The 21,393-nt window shown below is 38.2% G+C and overlaps 1 protein-coding gene across 1 annotated transcript in view; it reads left to right on the top strand.

Annotated features, from left to right (window-relative positions):
• LOC143357961 (protein muscleblind) overlaps positions 1 to 4,748 on the top strand; it is a 420,294-nt gene extending 415,546 nt beyond the window's left edge. Inside the window, exons 12-13 of the transcript XR_013082911.1 lie at positions 4,199 to 4,283; positions 4,609 to 4,748. The gene's annotated coding sequence lies outside the window, so the exon portion shown is untranslated. The remainder of the gene's footprint in view (positions 1 to 4,198; positions 4,284 to 4,608) is intronic.
• Positions 4,749 to 21,393: the final 16,645 nt, after the last annotated feature.

The following is a 21,393-nucleotide window of genomic DNA, read 5'->3' as shown; positions in this document are numbered from 1 at the left end:
CGCACGCGAACCAAAACCCCGCGGTTCTCTCAAGTCGGCTTTTGGCAGCACACGAATGCTTGGGTGATGAAGAGAGGAGAGCTCCGACACCTTCGATAATAATCGAACAAATAGTTATGATTCACGATCGTTCATCACGTCAAACGAGGGAATTTCTTTAATTTTATTTTTAATATTTTCGCCGCTGCTAGTTAAATCATTCTATAAGTAATGTCGTCTTTATATGTATGTATTACATGTATATGCATTACGGATTTCAGTGACAAGTACATACACTTTATTCCAGCTTCGACAAGTTCAAAAGGAACTACAGTGAATTCTCGATATATGTCAGCAACACAGGTCCTGATGTCATTTCTCCTCCAGGAGACACTATTCTTTGATCTCGGCGAATCTCGACTTCAGGCCTCGACGACATATATCGAGAGTTCACTGTAGACAGAAATCGGTAAACCGGAATATTGCCCACCAATACTTTACGTCAGTCATTTTCATTTGATTATATGACAAAGTAGATTTGTTTCAGGATACACCAAACTCGCGTAAACAATCGTTGAATTCTCTTCTGAAATAGTAATCAATCTGACTGTGCAAATACGATTCGCTTTTGTAAGAGACGTGGAATTTATTATACTACACAGTTGTACTAATTAAATCGCGAATTTTTCCAATTATCCGATATATTTTAAGCTAACCGAGGCGAATTCGAAAACACTCGAGTAACTCTGTCGTTAACACCTTTCTTAGCATATAAATTTCTAGAGTAATATAGATTGCAGATCAATTTTTCTAGTTTACTATAGACTTTACACATACTGATCCGTTATTTGTTGCAGTTACATTAAAATATTCTGACAAATACTTACAAATACCGTACCGAACAATATTGTATTGTAATAACGGTTTAGACGATATCTCCATGAAACATTAATGGATATGTCATTGATTAATATATACGATTGTTTAATTTTTTCTAGTTGCTTGCGAAGACAAAATTACTTATTGAGTGATTTGATATGCCAACGCCATCTTGGATAATTTAAACGCGTATGATCACCACCCAAGCAGAAAACCACCCCCTTCTCCCGGGCCATTATTTGCATGACCAGACTCTGTGTTTGTAGCAAATTATCTCTTTAAGCAGTTGCAAGAATTATTTGTTATTATTATGATCATTATTCTTATTCTTAATATGTATATACATATATATGTATATACATGTATATATATATGTATATACATATGTATAATATTATACATGATATTTGCATTAATATTCATATATTATGTTTTATATACATATATAATATATAATATATAAATATTGTAAATATCATTGGTCATTTTTTCTTTCCCTCTTTTTCTCGTTACCACGGTTGTTCGTATTATTAAGTTATTGATCTGTTGCTGTGTTTCTAATACATTGTCGCCATAACACATGGTAGAACCGGTGACTGCTTGACAAAGAAAGAAGATGATTTAATTACAGAGACGTATACCTGTCTCTTTCTTTATTTGTTTTTAATACATCCATATATTTTGCACGCTTCTATGGTGAGCCTATGGTATTATACTTTTGCGCGATACGGTTTCGCAAATCGTTTCATCGTACGTACACACTGTAAGAGTAATTGAATTTTTGTTATTTTCTAGTTTAACGGTTCTCTTTTCGTAGGTTGTTAACGCTTTTTCAATCTAACGTTTTTTTCTTCCGCTAACCGTCGAGACAGAATTTTTCTCTTTCTCTTTCGCTCACTCATTCTTTCTCTTTCTTTCGTTATCTCTCTCCTTCTCACACTTTTCTGTCTCTGTCTCTGTCTTTCTTTGACGATTTCAATGTTTCATCTATTTGCTGCATTTGTCTATTATATTCTCGGAACGCTCAAATTCGATCTTCCTAAATACGAGTGTACGTGTGTGTTTCTGGCTGGCTGCGCGTGTGTCTCTGTGTGTGTGTGTGTACATATAATATGCATACATCTTTCGCTCGGGGCTAATCTGAGGAACGGGACGATAGCGTAGCTGGCCTGGAGTATTGTACGCAAGTTTTGCAGACATTTTGCTACATTGTATACTGGGTGAGCCATGAAAAATAGAATATTTTAGTAACGTTCATTGGATTCAAAATTCAAGATAAATGTGTAGAACACACGATTCAAACAATATTCTAGTTACAGTAACTTTTCTAGCTTCGAATGTTAGTACCAACCGAGTTAGTATGTTGCTTCGTCATCTCTCCACTTTTTGCAACTCGCTCGGAGTAACATCAGCTGAGCACGGACATAGAAAAATGTAGCATAAAATTAGAGTCAATGAAACGAAGTGTTATTAGCAAAATATCACGTAGAAACGTTTCACGATAGTGTAGCGGCGCTCGCTTGATAAATGTGATTCTAGATTCTGTATCCGTCACCTAAGATTCTATTGTTGTAATTTGAATTGTACAAACTTAAATTACAATTGGTTTGAGAGATCGGGTTTCCACAGTTTTACAAAAAGGAACTTCGTATATATCTATCTGGATTGTACAAGTCGTGCGGTCTAAAAATTTGTCCACACAAAGCTTTTCTCCAAGACTATTGATTTCCAAAGTTTTTTTTTCATACTAGCGTTTCGAAGAAGTAGAGTCGGTAACGTACGGTCTGACTTGCTAATGAATTTTGATTTTTTAGCTCGTGTATCGGACGAACTTTCAACAATTTTACATTAACATTATTCGAACAAATTTGATTCCATACTTTCGATTTATCCGTACACGTAGCATAATCTCATGCCTCCGTATTCAACGTATTTGTCCTACACATTTTTCTCTTCTTTGAATTCGTCTATACTAAAGTTTCGTGCCTCGAGTCCTGCCCTGTGAATACATACCTACACACGAATACGTACCTAGTATAATTTCTGTACGTTTTTTTCTTCTTCTTTAATTTGCTGCTTATCGACGTCCAAAGTATTCGTCATGCAAATCAATATTTTTTATGAGAAATCGAGTACTCGTTTCCCATTTTTTCCGAGTGAAATGAAAGATTGATCGGCATGCGACGTTCTATTCGCGGCCATATTATATTTATACATGCACACGAGTGATACGATTATTGTTTCTCATTCTTACTGGTCAAGTCTTACATTTTAAGTCACTGTTTAGCAAAACCGTATTTTTCAGCCAACAGCGGAACGTTTCGAACGAGCCGCGACACGTTGCTTCCCACGATTTTTGTTAACACTAAAATTTCAGTCTAGTCATTGTGCTGAATGGCCCGCTGAGAAGAGGGCTTTTGTCCGTCACGTGATTCGCAAATTATGCCAAATCCAACTGTATTTCAATTGTTAACGATGTTGCCGTATGTTTCATCTTCTTTCTAGAAATTGACACTAATAAGACAATCACTATGCTGAATATCTTAGTTGCTTCAACAAAATTTGCGAATCAGATCCTTGTTTACAGGCACGCTCCTTGCACACAGAGTGTCGGGAATGATACGTAACTTATATTAAAAGAAAGAAACCAAAACAAAAAAAAAAAGAAATAGTGATTTGGAAGACATAAGTCACGCGTGAATCGTCAAGAAATGAAACAGAATCCTTTGCTCTCGCCCATTCTGTAAAGTCAATTCTTTTGAGTCTGACAACCGTGGTGTCGTATCGTAAGAAAAAAAATCAGTGAAAACGAGCTTAACAGCTTGCGTCGATTGGACCGAACCAAACAATCATACAATCGACGAGTAATAGTACGAATAATGAAGCTAGGCAATTGCCCTGTTTGAAAATGAAAAAGTTCTACTGCAAATTTTCCTCTTAATTCGAATTGCACGAACAATCGACCCGTCAAAATCGATTCTCCTCGCACAGATAAGATATTTACCGAAATTTTCTTTCCAGTGGAATACACTGTCGATTATTCGTGCACCAGTAGTAATTAATAAATATTCGTATTACGATCCGATTTTTTAGAGCATGTAATGTACCGTGCATATGCTCTAACACTGAACTGTCTGAATGTGCTCGATGATGTTCGAGAGGCAAAATTCATTTGTCTCCTTTTGAAAGTGGTGTGAGAGAATGAATGGATGCTGGTGGTTCTGTGTTCCGTGTGCTTGAGGTGAGATACTGTGAGAGTTGTCCCCTTTTTGTTGTAACTACTGTTCGCGAACACTTAGCAAGTACCTGTTATAAAAGTACCTGGCACATTTTCTTTCAGTTACTGGACACCCTCCCGGTGTGCCAAGATTTTAATCGACAAGTGTGCAACCGTCCCGCCTGCAAGTTTATCCATCTCAGTGACGGTAAGTTTCATTCGTTTTCAACTAGTAGATCAGGCTTGTCCGATCTTCTACAGACGAACAACAAATCGAATGCTAAAATCACTAAACACTTTCTTCTAATTTTCACTTATTCAGATTTCTGATACGCCCCAGTTAGCGAAATGCTGGTTCGAGCAAACTTTGTAATGTTCGCAATGTTTTTCTTTACAAACTAATGAGATTTTTTGTATGTAGACCTAATCCCCGTAACCCTAGATAGACAAGAAACTGAATTGTAAGTGGCATCGTTGTTCGGCCATCGTCCGCGCTGATAGTTTCTAAACAATCTCTTTTCTGGATGTTACAGGAAACGTGGAGGTGATCGAGAATCGCGTAACTGTGTGCAGGGACGCAGTGAAGGGCGCGTGCATGCGACCCCAGTGTAAATATTATCACATACCGGTCGCCTTACCGCCAGCGCCCCTGATGGCGATTACATCACCTGGGACGCCCTAGTTACTCCTTCTCGTTTAGCGGATAATACGACGAGGCGATCAGACAGACAGAGAAACTGGAGTGGAGAAGCACTAGCGAGAAAGTGTGAAGAAGGAATACGAACGAGAGGTACAAACAAAGAGCAGAAACGGAGAGCGAAATCGAGAGAGAAAGAGAGAGAAATATGAAAAAATAAAGGGATAAGGGGGAGTCTGGGGATGAGTGGGGGGAAGACGATAGAAAGTATCACAAAAGAACGGAGCACGAGCTTCTCGAATACGCGATTCGTCGGATCGACCTGGTCGCCAAAGAAGATCGAGGAAAAGGATAGAGCAGCGGCGTCGCAAGTTCCAACTGTTTCGTCCTCGTCGTTCACATCGTCGTCCACATCGGAAGAACCGAACTCGATTATTATTTCATTTTGCTCTGCGAATCTCCATCGACGACCATACGTGACCATTGAATGGGTAGGGAAAGATGAGCATGCCCAGAAACGGAATGTGATATAAGAAAAAGGGAAGAGAACAGAACCAATACAGATTCTATTTTCCTTTCTTTCTTTCAATCGGAACTAAACGATTCCAACGAGATTCCTAGGACAATCGACTAACCGATGTCGATTCCTCCGACTTCCAGATCTCGTGGTCACGAGGCGGCCCTGACAAGAAAAGATTTCTACATCGTTGAAGGGCTGTTCGTCTAAAAATTCTCTGTGGATCACAGACCAACCGAGCCACGTTATGTTGACGAGAAAAGGTTGATTGTCTCTAAACGTCTTGCGGCTTGTTAGATAAACGACACTATCGATAGTATTGCGTGTTAATACTCACACTATGTTTCGTTTAGTTTTCTAGGCTAGGTTGTATAATTTTCACTGACTAGTCGCTTGTCTTTAGCAAGGCGGATAGTGAAAATTAACTTAGAACAGTCACCCAGGTGATGCTTGATAACGATCGAGCATCATTAGACGAGGTCTTCCTTGAACCTGCCTTCTTATTTTCTTCGGTTCACGTTAAGTACTGAGAGAAGGAGATAGGAAGCAAAATTGGAAATCATCAAATCCGATGAAATAGTCGAGTTTCTGTATTTAGTACGATTGCTCTCTTCCCTCTTTTATTGAATACGAGGAAATTACATAACCGACAACGCTCTTTAAACTGCGTTACAACACTTCTGCAGACGGGCTCTGTAACGCTAACTCTGTAACTGTATACTTCTGAGCGTAATATTTATCTGTTCTGAATACTATTGCACAAATGACGCCCAGCTACACCCTGAGTTCTGGTTGATAGGCTATAACCGTGTACTCTAACGATCAGAAATTAGTGGGTTGCAGCTACGATGAAATAATTAAGTATAATCCCTAACTATGTACATACTTCTGGATTTTTAAACTCTTAGAACATACTGAGTTGAACATAATATTACTTCGGAAGAAAATACTTGATTAATCATAGGGTTAAGTTGTCCCGATTTGTATTAGTACATACATATTAATCTCCATGTGTGTTTCGTCAAGATCTTTATTTAACTTTACACCGTAAACTTTGTTCCACCGACTGATTTCTATTATCGCTTCCATCGGAGAGATGATATTGTTTCTGTTCTTCCATGATCCGAACAGAAAGAAAGGGAGAGCCAGTTATAGATAAAAACTATACAGATTAGCAGAAGTTGTTATTAGAAAACAAGATTCGGTTTGGTAAATGTTTTCTTTTTGATAAACTGTTTCGATAATGTTATAATATTTTATAGAAATATATAGTTTTTAAATATTCCTTTACTTTTTTTGTATTGTATCGATACCAATATTTTATAATATTGAATTGTAATCGAATTTGATATCTTCACTAATAATAGATTCGGGCCGAATATTGAAACTTTTTTCTTTCAGTTCTTTTCTATTCTTTAGAGATTATATAATATTTATAGTTGTAGTACATCTTTCAAAGGCAACAACACAGTTGGGGATTTAAGAACTATAAACGTTTATTCAGGAATTGAATAATTTGCACACAATAATAAATATAAATTGATTCGATTCTTTTAGGGGAAAGCCTATTCAGAGGTAAACCGTCAAAATTTAAGGAGGGGATAAAAAATATGCGAGATACAATTTAATACGTTGCCTCTACTTTCGTGTAATTATTGTATCTATGGGGATCTGAAATGAAGGAACTTTACGAGATTAAACACTATCGAATTATAAATTTCTATCTGGACCAGAAATTGCTTAATTTATAAACTTTTCAAAATAATACGATTGACTGGCATTTTATTATAGAAGAAATTATGCATTTTCGTTGCGCAACTAATATGCATCATTTCATTCTATATAACATTGCAACTTATAAACAAATATTGAAACCTAATAAAAGTAGAGAATACGTGAATAGAACATTCGCGTAACTATACTTTGGCCAAACAAGCATACTCTGCTGAAACATGTTCTTCGTTTCCTACAATTACGAGGGTTCAGATGTCGAGGATTACAGAATCGTTATTTTCATACAGATGTTGGAATGATGAAATAATCGAGGAAGTTTCTAACCTAGACGAGACTAAGGAGGTCCGGGTGATAAAGATAACTTAACGTCTAATGGAGTTTTTATACACGTATATATTAAACAAATTCCACTTATATTTTGTTTCTATATCAATATATTGTTACGCATGCATATACGTTCGGGTTGATCTACGAACGTACGTATATACATACGTTACAGGAGGACGCTGATCGATCGATACAACCGATTGGTATTCGATCGCAGTCGAAAAAAAAACAAAATGACGAGAAATAATAGAACAGAAAAAGAGGTAACGACCGGTGATCAGAGGACGAAACGATACATACATATAAATATAAGTATAAATATATTATTAAATAAACAAATGATTAAATAAATGAATAAACAAATATGTTCTTCCGTGGGAGGAACAAAGCCTTACATCAAGGTTTCCGGCGGCTCTTTCATTTTGAACGATTTATTTTTTGTTTTTTCCATTCGCGGAAAGAAAACGCCGAAAATCTACACACTTTAGGCAAGTAAACGCTATTTAATTACTAACACGACGAATGTATATGACAAATATACAAATATATATATACATATGTATATATATACATATGTACATATATATGTGTACTCATAAACATATACATACATATGTATGTATACTTACATAAGAAATTATATTTAATTAAAATAATAGAATTTTTGGAGAAGATGCGAGGTTATTATACGACAGAAATAAATTACGAATGAATATGATAAGCACAGGAAGAAAAGATTGGTAACGTGGGGGAGGGGGGGGGGGGGGGAGTTAGCTAAAAAAAATTATTCAGAAAACGATTAACAAGTGACACGGAAGCATATTCGTATGAAAATCATTTTGTATTGGGTACTACTCACGTAAACGAATTCAACCAAGACCCGATTGCTTAGTTTATCAACCGTGCAGCGTTCTTGAGAACGTTGCAGTATTTTTCCCCGATTTGTCGCGCGAAGGACCCATCATCGATTGTGCCTTTCGTCGTTCTTTCATTTTTACATCGTCTCTCGACCTTTGACATTTTTGTTTCGTACTCTACAGTTCCAAGTACTTCATTGTTTTTCTTTAGCGTATTTGAGAAATGAAAGTAATTGATGCAATCGACGCATAAACGCAATTTTAACGTGATATATACATACGTATTGTTTCGGATACGTAAACAGTTTCATTGGCAACGTAAAGTGGAACGAAAGCAGATCTGGGCGTTACGAATATTTGAGAAGATTCTCGAGTGCGTGGTACAACTGCTTGCATTTCACGTCGTATTTCTGAATCTCAAGTTCTCATAATTTGTTTGAAACTCCTTTAAATATTAAGAAACTGTTTCTAAAAAAAAAAACATCAACAATTCTCAAGGTATTAAATCGTAAACCGTAGAACTGAATATTGTCTTCAATCAACGTTGATCATCTCGTGGATCTACTATAGAAGTTGGAATCACACTATAGCACATGGTAGATAAAAGTATTTCGTTTGGTGGAATGTGTATGCCTGATACAAATCTTTTTTTTTTATACTATTATCGATATGCTGCGACATCATTTCGATTCTGAACAGTCTCCCGTTGATCCCGAATAAATATAGAAGAAAAAAATAAATAAATAAAAATAACGAGAGAATACGACCGTCCAGGAAAAGCTTTCAATCACTTCCCCGACCAAGTCTTGTAGGAGCGAGTCTTTTCATTCGTTGAAGATTGCAAATAAGAACCGTGTTGTTGAACTCGTCGTGCGATAGGCCGGGTCCTTTGCGCGCTCTTCTACTACTTGTACAGACGACCACAAACGACCAGAATTTCGTTTAATTAATTATCAATGAACGATCGATTAATTAACGGGCACACGCGCGATACACACGCAGAAACACTTTCAAAATTCAACGATAATTATTTTCATCGATTACAACCCAACGATATGAAAAAAACCCTTCGATTGTTTGAAAAAAAAAAAACTATATATGTAGATATAAACGAAGTACATTTAACGACAAACTAACTATAGGTTTATCGACGCGAGATAATTGAATAAAGACAAAATGGCAAAAAGAAATATTAAACGAGTGATTAAACGATTACACAAGTAAATGTTCCTGTACAGCATTTAAGAATCAAAGAACATACTTATATCGAGACGACGCATACAAAATAAAACACGAAAAGTTTAGCAATTTCCGTATGTTAATTTGTTGTAATTATCATTCAGTTTTTGTTCTTTTAATTTTAATTTTTTGGTATTAGAGGGGAAAGATCATGAAAATTCAATGCTGTAAATTATTCGTGTACATAGCTTAGACTGTATGACGAGATAATGAGGGATGTTTTGAAGAATTTTAGATCATCGTAGAATCCCAAAATTACTCGTGGTTCCGCAAACGTGATACGGAGAACGTTTTTTACCAGTGAGATATATAAATATAAAAATATATATTTTACCGCGCTTTCTTCGCCGTGAAATTTCACTGTTTCGACATTCGAGAATCTAGTCACGAACATGTAGCTATTTCTTTCTCTTCGACGAATATATTTTTGAAGACAAAAGGCTGCCTCCTCAAATGTCACTGGCGGATCGCTGATACATCACAGTTAGAGGTGGACACGTTCGATAAGAAATTCGTTCGTGTTCTCATACATCGTAGATAACTTGTTAGAGAGCATGTAAAATGTCGTTCACGCGAACAATATTAGACAGTGAAAGGAAATAACGCGTGGTACGTACTGTGCGTGCCACACAAGAAGTCTCGTAGAAGGAATGCGGGGCTGATTGGTCAGAGTGGAAGAGGCACGCCTCTAGCTGCTCTATTGGCTAAAGCGGTGACACATACTATGCAACGTGTGACGTCAAAGCCTAAGCATTGGCCTACTGGAGCGTCAACGGAGGCGATAGGCGGAGCGGAGTGTCCTCTTTGCCCTTGTGCCGTCCTGCAAGACTTCTTGCGAGGCACAGACAGTACAAATACACGAATAGCGATATTTATGGAGGCGTTCTTTTATTACTATCGTTTCGCGTAAGAACAAACCGTTTGGTAGAATACTAACGAACAACAAGAAAATGGCAAAGAAGCGAAAAAAGTAGACAGAGCAAGAAAATACGGACGAGTTCCTCGTGACTGCATCTAGGATGCGGAGATGGGACAAATTTTCTTCGAATAATGTACAACGAAGGGAAACAATATTATACCGGCTAATCGTTTACATCATCGAAAATACCTTTTACACGATCTTTATGCTGATTATTCGAATGATTGAGAAAAAACAAGAGCAACATTTTATCGTTTATGATTATTCGAGATCCTTATCTGAAATTTTGCCCGTCTCTGCCACTATGTTCATAAATAGGATTATGTAAAGAAGAGACGAGATTCGTCGGTACGATATATCTATATAAAACTATAAGTACAATAATTAACGAATGTCCATTTAAGTAGCGCCGAGAAGAACGATGAGAACGTTTTTAATTGCAATTTTTATCGTGCTCGAATATCTTTCGGATGATGTTTTCTTTCTGTGCGAAATCTCGGATTGCAATGGCGTTGTTCGAATCTGTTTTTTTTTTTTAAACTTTAAACCGAGGTGATCGTGAGTGTGATATATTCGAATTCGTCCCAATCGCTGCCAATCGTCAAGCAATGTTTTCCGTTGTTTCGAGACAACCAGAAAATTAAAATGATCGTATGAACGAGAACGTTTTCTCGCCGCGAGACGACTTGTGTTACGTATTCGCGTGAACGTGTTGATTAATACTTGTCCCTGAAAGTAAAACTTCACCAATGACTACAGTTCCCGAGAATACCTCTTTTAACGTTTTACTCTGAATTAAATGACTGTTTTTATCGTTGAGATTATAATCATGACTCGCAGGTTTCGTAGACTCGTGTCCGACGAGAGCTACTCTTTTTTTATTATTATTAGGTGAACACGCGACATTCGAAAGCAATTCTGATTTCTGTCCGAAGCGAAAACGGATCATGCGTAGAATGTTGAACGAACGAGATCGAGTAGCAGTAAACCCGTCTTTCCCTTCAATACCAAACGTTCTCGCAAATAATACATCAAGTATTACAACTAAATAATTCATAGCTATGCCAGTACGAAAGATGAGGGAAAAATCGACGATAGGAAAACCCGGAACGAGTGTTACTCCGCTATCGCGAGCGGAGACACCAAATCCGTTCTCTGAATGGGAAACGTCAGAGATGTGTATATATGTGTAGGATATAATATATGTAGATAGGACTAAGAAAATATGAATTAAACTGATAAGAAAAGACGAAACGAAACGAAACGAAACGAAACGAAAGGTAACACTCGACGAAAACGATACGATGAATTCACTGGAGTTTGAGCTTCCCAACTTGAGTCAAGGGTTTTAGCTGCTGAAGCAAGCCATTACAAGGCGGTCAAAAAGTCAAATCAATTATTTGTAAAACAAGCAAAGAGTTCACTCGCTTGAACGCCATGTCGCTGTACTAAAGAATCGATATTTGTCCTGTGCCTAGATGAAGAATCGAACAATTGTTCGGCGACGGCGGGTTCATAGGACAATTTGTATATGCTGTCGCTTCGAAGAGACAAAGAGTGCTGCTTTGCCAGGTCATCGAATGGTACCGATAAGCACGAGAAACGGGGATTCCGTATGAAAATCGGAAATCAGGTCTGACCACCGGTTCTTGCGTCATTCGGTAATCGACATATGTATAATATTATCACGTGCCTCGAATATTCTAGTGTCTTCTTATGATATCTCATGATTATCGACCAGTTAATTATAAATACTTCAGAATAGAATCTTCAAACATTCCGCATTTCCATTCGATCTTGAAATCAAATTTATTCAACGACAAAATTCTAAGAAAATTTTCATTGATTCAACTTTTCAACCGTTCCCTACATTTCGAAAAATGAATATCTACTATTTACCCACATCGATAGAATTTCAAATTGCACAGGCTCCAATCATTACATTCAAGTTACAATCTTTTGTAAAAAGTCTTTTTATAAAGAAATGATCACTACGTCAAATTTGTCCATATAATCGAGAACCACTGACGCAAGACCACGGGAGAGTCTCGAGCAAAAATATTAGAAGAACAAATATTCTGAAGTGTCTCCGCGTCCCCGTTTCTCATACGAACTACCATTTCTTTGGCCGTAAAATATATATACATATATATTCGCGTGTACCTATCTAGCTTTTTGTGTGCAATGCATTTTTGACTCTACCGAGAGAATGGAACAATAGAAGAAAAAGGTTCGAGTGAACAGCCAGTCCCGGTGAACACTATTACAAAACTGAGACAAAAATGTGGACAACGACAGTGGACCGAGTAGGAGGTCGAACGAAAAATTTCAACGAGCACGCACTCGTTCTGCAGAGCATCGGTTCAGCTAGATATTTTGGTATATTTTAATTCGGGTTGTATACTATCGACTGAACCAGAGCTCATCCGAAATTGTCGTCACGAGAAACTTCGATCGGAATCGTTCAGATAACCCGTCCATGTGATTCGCGGTAGAACGCGAGAACGGTTATCGTTGACTCGTATCTGAGAGCTGATAGTCGGCCGATCGAAAGCAAAAGTAGAGAAGAACATTACAGAGAACAAACGAATAGAAACTGTACCGAAATAGATACATTAACAGACCGTCCACACCAGGGACAAGCTTGTCCGATAAACAGAACGAAAGCATGTGTTGCAAGACCAACAATGATTTTCTTCAAGAAGCGTCAGAATTGTAGAACCTTAGTTCTAGAACAGCGTGTGTATGCTGCGGATGTTTACGCGAATTCAGAATTTCATTGGCTAATTTACAAACATGATTACAATGTTTTGCTCCATATATGTCCCATACCTAGCCGATAAAAGTCCCAGGACTATCCCCACTGCCGCGGGGTATACCCCGTGAGGGGCCATGAACTTCGGCGTGGATCAAAAAATAATATCTCCTGACCGGTATATGTCCCTGGCTGGGATGTTTTGGACATATATCGAGCAAACACTGTATACTCGTACAACAGTTTCATTTCATTAGCCTAATCATGCTAACGTTATTCGACTTTCCTCAACATTCTGTTTGCATTTTGTTGCTTTATGTAATTCTATGTACTATGGCTTGCATAAGCATCCGCAGTCAGATCATAGTCAGGTTTAACAAACAAAAAAAAAAGAGAGAAAGAGCCCGGACGTATATGCTTCTGAAGTACACTAGATACATACACACACACGTGCACGCACACACGCCCACACACACACACACGCAATGTATATATAATATATATGTGTATGATGTAATCGTTGTATACATATATATTGTTATATTATACATAATATGTTATATACACATATTAGTAGGTACAACAGAACGAATATATATATATGGATATACATATAATATATTTTTGACTTTTATTCTACAGTAACTGGTAAGCGGTACGATGATAATTAACTAAAAAGAGAAAAAAAAAAGAAAAAAAAACGGACAAGTCCTCCTTGGTTACAAACATACGTTAGAATCGCGTTCACGAATTTTGGCTGCTTGACACCTTTTCATTCCTTCTACGGATCCAAGTGGTCAACATTCTGATTCCGTCGCATGAACGAGGATTAAGCGTCCTCGAGTCTCTGTCAGAGTAGACGCAGAAGTTCGACTTGAAATCCATTCGACGTAGTCGGTCGATGGTAGAACGGGAGAAACTGAAATAGAATAAACTGTGAAGACTGTGGAGAAGGAGGAGGCGAAAGAAAAAACGTGAAAGAAAATGAGATGAAAAAGTAAGTGAAGAAATGCTGACGATGAAGGCAACCGATTTCCTCTGCAGAGCGAAGTGCTCACGCGTGCCGCGCGGGGTGTTTCCCTTGTTGGTGGCTAAAGATTGATGCACAGAAAAAGGGGGGGAGGGAGAGGCGATGAGAAGAAGAAGAACTCGAGCGCGGTTCGGTAACAATGCAACTGGAATTTTTGTTACACGTGCATACATATAGTGACGACGCCATTCACGTGCGAACACGCGTTCGCACGCGTACACAAATAAAACACATATATTATAAGTGTATAGAAAGAGAGAAAAGAAAGAAAAAGGTGTAGATACATAGATATATACATATATAGTTCGAGCAGTTGCTCCCACTTCAAGAGAGTTCCTTTTTATTCAAACTATTGTTATAGACGCGAATAAGGTGGCTGATTTTCTTGGAGAACAAGAAACAGTATGACGCAGAAGAAAGAAAATGGCCGCATCTAACGACGCGATGCGCAACGGCCCGGACAGATCGCCAACGAATGAGAAATACCCCGTGTGCATGTGTCTCTTCGATTTCGAGTACAAGAACACACGCAATGAACAATTATCTAGGTGAACATTCAAAGAAAAAAAGAAAAAAGAAAACGAAAAAGCTAAAACCGAAGAAACATGAAGATGAAACCAATGAATAAGTTTTCGAAACGAATCTTTCTTAGATAAACGAGAAAAAGACGATAATGAGACGTTAGAACGCGTTTATCCGATACTGATAGCTGTCGATGTTAAAGATTTCTCAATAATTAAACGTTCTTTGAAACTAAGCTAACGAGAACTAATAGTATTTTTTGAACTTAGATTATTAACATTAGCAGTACATCGTAGTACGTACACGATTCTAGCAGGTAGAGACAGAAAAGAAAGAAGAAACTTTTACTGGATCAAGTAATTTGCATGTTAGTGAAATCCATCCTATCTCTAGTAAGCTTCTCGTAGTCGGTAGTCATGTGTAAACACCGCGATTACTCCTTCTGAACGAGCAAATACAATTTGTATCGTCTTTTTCTTTTCCTTTCTTTCTACCCTTCGAACTCCTTCAGCTTGCTCCTCTTAACCCACTTAAGAGAAACCGATGGAAGAAGGGACGATTGATCTCGCGCTGACTAACGTTTAGCGTTTAATATATCCTATTATTACCGAAACATAACTAATAAACAATGGAGAACTTCATTAATATGATATATCACTTCGAAAATGGTAGGAACGTATTCATCAAACTCGAGTCGCTACCTTGCGAGAATGAAACGCCCCACCAAAACAACACGCACTCCACTTTCCTGTTTGGTGCGAATCAACACACACACACACACACACACACACGCTATATTGGGAGCTAAAAATGTTCACAGTTCAAGGTCAATTTGCGGTAAAGAAAGCACGAGGAATCGATGCCTTACTTTCCGTACCGACTCCACCCTCTTAAGCATTTCAAACGTGAGATTATATCCTCTTCGAATTTTTGCATAAGATGGTTGTATCGACACGTATTCGACATCGTCGTTATCCAAGAACAGTCCAGGCATGTCCTTCCTTAGGTCAGCGTTGTCCCCGAATGAAACCGCTTGATTCGAATCATTTCATTCGACCGCCCCATGTAGTCTTGTATTTGTATCAAGGTCGTGTACTTAATATAACGCAGAAGAAGAACGTTAGTCGAAATTGAATTGAGTTCTTCACGAGGTGCTTGATCGGGGCGGCACGGTCCTGAAGTCGAGAACTCACCATAATGTCCCACGTTTGCCTCAATCGAGGCCCCTTCCGGTAAACGCCCTTACTATGGGGCCACGAAGACACGAAACACCTCCGTATGAGAGATTGGTGGGGGAAGCAGGCGTTTGAGGGGCCCCAACCGTGCCCAGCACTGATCTACCACAACACAAAAGAATTGGTTTCGAACAGCGATAAAGTGGAGGACGTGACCTTGACCAGTCGATCTTCCTAGCTCCCATACAATGCAACTGTCCTGGAAACATAAAAACAAACCTGCCGTTCTTAATAACAACACACACGAGGGAGAAACTTGCCAACAGAAGAGGTTTCCCGTTGGAGAATTTTCAAAGCTCTGAAAGGAAGAATAATCCATCGCCTCTTTGCAACTCCCCTGTACAATGCCCACCTGTTTCGCCCATTGCCCTACACTTTATTAAGATTGAATAGCCTCGTTCATCCAAACAACACACAACTTTTCCAAGCCCCTTGGCTTGTTTCGTGGTAGTGAAGCACACGTAGGATTTATCGAAGAATTAGCTTTCTCGCCAAGGAAAACATTGTTGATCGCGCATTGATTACCAGGACCGTAGTTAGAATGATAGAATTAGACGGACCGTTTAGCTAATAGTAACCCTCTATTGTTTCTATATTAACCTACGATCGTCCGAAGTTCGTGGTTCTTTCCTCGCTTAAGCGAAAACTTCCACGCAATTTTCGAAACGCTTTCTTAGATCCTTATACATGTACACGTATACAAGCGAACATATGCATATACATACACACACATATATATATATATATATATATATATATATATATATATATGTATGTATGTATATGTATGCATACTGATATTAGATTAAATGTTCTTTATCCTATATGAACGTGCGCGCCTGAGCTATGCTAAGAATAGCGTGTTATTACCGTACGTATATTTATCTGAACTATACTATTAAAGGTAGTTTTACCCGCTGATGTTAATATGACACTTTTGCTGATCGCTAATAGTGGACTCCCGTGTCGTTGTTGCGTTGAACGTGTTCTTCGCCATTTTTGTGCACAATGAAGGCTAGAAGTTTCAGATATTTTCCGGAACAGAAAAATGACATGTTCCGGTGAATATTCACAATTACATTGTCATTGCCATTTAACAGTACAGTGAAGTCTTTATCTAAGCCGGAGCTGTACGATCTTAGTCAGTTCCACTGGGGGGCATACCCCGTAGCTCCGCGCTGAACATATTAAAATTGCTCAATTCTAAACACGCATAACTTTTGAACCAGTGAATTCCTCGCCTTAAAACTTTGATTTTTGACATACGTACAGGATTCTATAGTAGAGAGTTAAAAGTTTCTGGGTTGCCAAGGTGAAGTTTAACCTCCTATTGAAGTAGCATAGCCAGAGGGAATCCCAAGTAAAGTCGTAATATAATATCGTATTAGTATTGTTTTTTTTCAGTTATAAGTTATAATCGTCTGAAGAGATTCCTAGTCTTGAAAGTAAACGAAATTTGTTTGCACAGTGCCACACGATCTTCACACTAAATGGAGCTAATAGAAGTACAAAAAGAGAAAAAAACGTTTTTAACACTTCAACGACGCAGCCATAGCGAGCAGCTTGCACACCATTAGAAAGCACTTGCGTTCTAAGACTTTTCCTTCGGGTTACGCATTCATATGTCACCAACAAAAGTTTAGAATAGTAGTTCCTCTTCGCGGTATTAGTAACCGTTTGCATGTAGCCTCGAAAAAGAATAATTCGGTGTAGTCACTGTACGTCGTTGTATAGTCGAAAGATGGCTTAATCTCCTCAGTCCCACACCTGCCCCTGTCATGTCCTTCTGGTATATTAACACGGTTGCCCCCCTTGACTACAAGTTTTCCAAAGAGAAAAATTCCGAAATCAAATAAAACGAACGAAAGGAACACGTGAAATACGAGATACGAAAGAAAGTTGAATTTAATTGAACGAACGAAGGAAAAAAGAAACTCTTTATATTCGTGATCGATTCGGCACACCTGCATAATTCGCGAGATTATCGAGCAACGTAAGCAATATAAAACAAACTACACTCTCTTACATAACATTGTAAGCTCATCGAAATATAAAATGTATTTACAGTTTCACGAAACGAACAGAGAATCTTCTGTGGCAGCATAATAAACAGAAAAAAAAAATTTCTATTATAGTTCGACAACTTAAACTAACCGTACGTCGGAAACGAGACCGAAAGGTTCCCGGCGGAAGCTTACACAAGCCGCCGAAGACCCTCCGGCACGTTGCGTCTTCCGACAGTGATGTAACTATTAACATGTATCCCTTAACGTTATATTTTTCTGGCGGTAGTCTAAGTGCTCGTACCGAAATTCATTTTACCTGAATACAAAGAAAGAAAAGAAACCAAAAAGAAAAGAAATTCGCGGAAACGATTGAAGATCTGCCGTTAATAAGGAGCGAACAGGATGCTTTCGGTACGAACGCAGAGGCTGCGTTAGCCGCCGGCAGTTTGTGATATATTTAGTAAAACAAATTTAAAAGGAAAATGGTTGTTATTCGAATTAAAAGAAGAAAAAAAAAAAGAACAAATGAAGAGAAAGGGAAGAGAAGCGTTTTGCATCAACACGAACACACCAAATGGAGTTGGTAATGTGACGCGCGTACTGCTGAGAGAAGCAACACGTTTCACGATAAGTCGATGATAAATTTTATAGGGCATTCCGTGGCGAGGAACGGCTAGAACGGTTGTCCGCTATTGTTCTCGTGCTTCGTTTGTTCGACCGAAACGAATGTTGATAGTAGAAACGATCGACAACCGGTCTACCCGTTTGGTATACGTAATAATTCATATGGAACTCGAGTTTTGTAACGACCGAGAGATTTGTATTCGTGACTTGCAGATAGAATAATAATAATTATAATAATAATATTAATAATAATTTTATACGACCGTTCAGAGGGACGAACGCAGATAAACGCACGTTGACGGTCCTCTCAGCAGCATCGAGTCGTCGATTATAAACTAATTAATTGTACATTTTAGGTACTACAGCGCGTAAGATAGGGGAAACGAAAGAATGATGGAAATTGCGATAGTTCAGAAGTGTACGCTATCGCAGAGGAACGAACGAACAAGGAGAATAACAAGGAAAAAAAATAATATGATAATACACGTAACAACAACACACACACACCCACACACACATACATACACACACGCGTATATACACATACACACGCGTGCGCGCGAACGCACGTACGCAAACACACACGCAAACACGCGCGCGCGCGCGCGCGCGTACACACGTACAGACACAAAATATATATTGTAATATTATTTTTCGAACATAGTAACGTAATGTAGAATATAATATATGTATTATATATATTATATATAATATGATACTGTAAACGATGAATTTCGTAATAGCGCCAAGCCTGGACGAAGTATTTCGAAGATTTAAGAGAATTAATTAAGGTGGGCCAGAAGCGTCGGCAAGTCGAGTGGCGCCGGGTCGCGCTACACATATTTTTACCGAGATTTTTCGAATATTCAGTCCCCTTCGATTCCTAATACGACGAGATCTTGAACGGAAAAATAAAAGTGAAAGATGAGACAGAAAGGTGCTCTCACGCCACTAATTGCTCCGCGATGATTTCCTTAGCGTAACAACCGTTTGATCGGTGGTCGATCGGTCGAACTTCGATCCTCGTTGTGTTCACGAAGGTAGATCGTCGAACCAGGGATTTGCTTCTCTCGATTCTTGATTCGCCAACGAACCGTTCAGAATCGACGATAGTCAAATAACGAGGAAGAGAAAGTTCTAGTTGTTTCGAAGAAATAATTGACCCTTCGACGATCGAGCACGGTTAGTTCTCAATTCGTTGGATCGAAGAGTGAAACGATGGGAAGGAGTGGAAGGGAGGGGGGTGGGGGATGTAAATCAACGGTCCACACCGATCGACGCGACAAACGTCGACGATCCGAGATATGCTCCCGTCGATTTTCATTCTCTGAGGCCGACATCACGCGAATCCTAATTTTTCAATGTCTGCGACTAGGACGAATAGTCGATCAGAAGCTTGTACAGTGGGTGTGGTTGGTTACTATAATATGAATAAAGTGAGAAAAGGAAAGTTAGTCCCTCTCCCCCCTCTGAACCCACTTCCCCGTTCTCAACCAACTCCTGATTCCTTTTTATTTTTTCTCTTCGAGTTTTGTGCCCGTCACGTCTAGAAGTTCCTCGAATATCGGCTCGATAATGGAATTAAAGAAGAAGAATGTTGAGGAATGGCGATCAAGAGGGTGATTATAAAATGATAACCGATGCATTTTTTCTAATTGTCGATCAAATCGACGTTCAAATTCCGACGACAACTTTTGTAATACGAATGCGAAGTTAACTAATATACTAAGTTGCGTTCTAACGATACGTCCGTGCTCGGATACATACATGTATATATATCTATATAGATCTATATACATATAGATACATATATCTGTATAGATCTATATAGATATATATGTATATATATATGTATATATATGTGTGTGTAGATAATTATATATATATACATATATAGATAAATATATATGTATATATATATATATATATACATACACATATTATATCTAAATATATATTAATATTATAATTATTAATTATTGGCCATCGGAACCACGCAAAAACGAAATTCGTAATCCTGAACAGTTGGCGACTAACAATACATACACTTCTCCAGTTTCGTTTTGTTTTTTCATTTTTCCTTTTTCTTTTTTCTATGCAGTTGTTATATTCGATGTTTTGTTATAAGAAATATGCTGGCATGTTGAATCAATCGAACAGAATCAACAAAATGCTGGATATCATCTATTTTCTGCGGAGCGCAAACTGATCGTGATCGATTTGATTTACTAATTTGTCGCGTGTTTCGCGCGTATATTCGCATAAGAGAAAAGACAACGACAGAGAAGAGATCTTTTCGTTCCGATGTTTGCTTTATCGATTACCTCGACGCCGAATAAACGCATGTAGCCTGCAATCAAAAATCGTTCAATTTTTTACTGTTAACGTACGAACAGTTTGCGCATCACTTTGAATAGACGGAACAATATAAAAGAAACTGTGTGGGTTAGAAGAAAATTTACAATGTGATGTTTACTGATCAAATATGTCAAAAAAAGAGGAGGCCCACTGGTTGAGGCCCGACATTTCTGAGTACACTATAAATAATAAACATTATGTAAAATTTACTCGTGCATATGTCTCATTTCCCTGCCGCAAATATAATCAAAATATTCCCTTTGTTTACCTTCCTTCCGAACTCTTTATTACCATGAAACTACAGTGTTTACTCTATATATGTCCCAAATTCCTAGGCGATAAAAGTCTTTAAACTATCCTCACTGCTTCGGGGTATACACCATGAATCAAAATAGTATCTGCTGGCCGACATATATCGAGTAAACACTGTATGTATAACTACAGTAAAAATTCTACTGAAGTCACTGCCGACGTTCCCTACTTATGACACTCGAACACCTCATACCACTCAAGAACCGTCGTGTCGCGGTCACCACATTGTCGGGTATATCGGTGTGA

The sequence above is a fragment of the Halictus rubicundus genome, chromosome 10 (assembly GCF_050948215.1).
Source record: "Halictus rubicundus isolate RS-2024b chromosome 10, iyHalRubi1_principal, whole genome shotgun sequence".
In the NCBI taxonomy this organism is placed as follows: domain Eukaryota; kingdom Metazoa; phylum Arthropoda; class Insecta; order Hymenoptera; family Halictidae; genus Halictus; species Halictus rubicundus.
This window is presented reverse-complemented; position numbering and strand designations above follow the sequence as displayed.